The sequence below is a fragment of the Montipora capricornis genome, chromosome 14 (genome assembly GCF_036669925.1).
Source record: "Montipora capricornis isolate CH-2021 chromosome 14, ASM3666992v2, whole genome shotgun sequence".
Lineage (NCBI taxonomy): Eukaryota > Metazoa > Cnidaria > Anthozoa > Scleractinia > Acroporidae > Montipora > Montipora capricornis.
Genome location: NC_090896.1, coordinates 43,867,175 through 43,869,674, shown reverse-complemented (window position 1 = coordinate 43,869,674; position 2,500 = coordinate 43,867,175).

Below are 2,500 nucleotides of genomic sequence, written 5' to 3'. Positions count from 1 at the left end.
CCAACAGCTTCATAGATTTTTACAGCTGTGAAGGTTTCATCAAGCGATATATCCGAAAGAATGAAGCATAAAGGCTTCGCGTCGAAAATGGCGGTTGACATGAAACTTTGAATTTACGTCATGTAAGTAGATGCGAAATGCTAGATTTTGTGACATCTTACATGAGCCAAAAACAAAAGTCGTAAACAAACTCTCGAGAGTGCGCAGTACGGACTGGAAATCAGCTTTAACCGTGACCAGTTGAGAAATCACTTACATCCGGGGGTCGAGAAACGCCAGAAAATTGCCCAAGCATCCACAGGCAGCCCAAGCTCTCTTTATAAACCACACAAGGAACACAATATGGCGTCGAATTATAAGGGTTTGTATGGGATTTTCTACAAGATATCCATGGAGGTACAATAGTTAAAAGTGGAAATATTCAATAAAAATGGCTTACCTTATTCCATACGTGTGTTGTTTGCTCCTGGTGTTGTTATTTTACCGATTTAACTTGATTTAAGCGATTTTTTTGAGACCTGGTTTTCTCTGAATAAAGAGGAGACAAGGCGAAACACTCCTGTCCGGACAGCCTGCCGAAGTCAAAAATCCCAGGCTAAAATGTACCCACGGCCACAAATCCACCGCAGAATTCAAGGGCAAAGGTTGATCTTTCATTTCAATTCTCTAGCCACACAATCGCAGCCTTGAGATCGACGCCAGGCGGCTCTTCGTGTCCCCAGTGAAACGATAAAACGATGGCAGACATCCGTGTACATTTTAAACACGACACAACGACCGTTGAAATCGGCTTGGTAACCTCGCCAGCCAAGACTCGCGGGGGTACTAGACCTCAATTTGTCAACAACACTTCTTGTAACACCCGGGGCCCCCTCAGCTGACCTTACGTTTTTTCGGAGCCATTCTATTTTGCAAAAGCGCTCTGTACGATTTTTTTATTTTGAATTTTTGTAAACACGACGCTGCGCGGTTTTGATTGAGTGCTCGAGGCAATGGTGCAGTGAGATTCAAGCTGAGGGGACCCCGGGTGTTACAAGAAGAGTTGTTGACAAATTGAGGTCTAGTACCCCCGCGAGTCTTGGCTGGCGAGGTTACCAAGCCGATTTCAACGGTCGTTGGGTCGTGTTTAAAATGTACACGGATGTCTGCCATCGTTTTATCGTTTCACTGGGGACACGAAGAGCCGCCTGGCGTCGATCTCAGGTCTGCGATTGTGTGGCTAGAGAATTGAAATGAAAGATCAATCTTTGCCCTTGAATTCTGCGGTGGATTTGTGGCCGTGGGTACATTTTAGCCTGGGATTTTTGACTTCGTTCGGCAGGCTGTCCGGACACGAGTGTTTCGCCTTGTCTCCTCTTTATTCAGAGTAAACCAGGTTTCAAAAAAATCGCCTAAATTAAGTTAAATCGGTAAAATAACAACACCAGGAGCAAACAACACACGTATGGAATAAGGTAAGCCATTTTTATTGAATATTTCCACTTTTAACTATTGTACCTCCATGGATATCTTGTAGAAAATCCCATACAAACCCTTATAATTCGACGCCATATTGTGTTCCTTGTGTGGTTCATAAAGAGAGCTTGGGCTGCCTGTGAAGCACCTTGTTCCCGTCAATTTTGAGCATTTTTTCGATCCAGCTAATGCCTCGATTTACGGTCAACGATATTTGTGAACAGTGGTTTATGTAAAGCCAAAAGACTACAGAGCATGCGTATTTTCTGGTATCAAACAACATGGCGGGAGCAGAGTTGTGTAGAAATCGCACTGTTGTCGTTGAAGTTAAGTACTTTTGTACTCAAAATGTAGTTATACTGTAAATTGGAGTTACCGTTGGATTATTCAACACGCAGATGGAGAAGAATCTTCGTAGAATGTGTGCATGCATGGCATAGAGGAAACGAGTAGACGAAGAGGATTTGCAGATTTTGCTCTCGAAGTATTTTACATCGACTTCATTGAAGCGGGAAGTTCACGAAAAGCCTCCTTCGTGCTAAGAATTAAAGATGAATCGGAAATGTTTCAGAAGAGTTCGTGCACTACACCCGATTCGCTCTGACGAAGGGCTAACGCTCGAAACGTCAGCTTTTAGAATCTCTGTACGGTGGCCAATTTACATTATCAACTCCGTTGATAAAACCAAATTTTTGTATACTACTTCCCCACCGACGCAGCACCACAGTTTCTTTAGAAACTACCCCTTCATTCGTTTGTGCCAAAAAAGGACGACCCACAGCCATCTACTTAATCGGAAATTCAACCGCTGCAGTCGCTACAGAAGAGTGCGAAAAGCGATGGGTGACTGTCAATCAAATTCGCACACCCTGATTGGCGTATAAGTTTTAAAAAAACTTTGTTAGGTGGCCACGGTAAGACGCGTCGCACTGTAAAGTCTCTGGCTCAAATTCCATGTAGGGCCGTTTGATTTCGTTTTTCTCGCATGATTATAGGTAGCAGTGGGGGAAAGGTTGGTGGACTGGTTAGAAGTGGAATGGAAGGG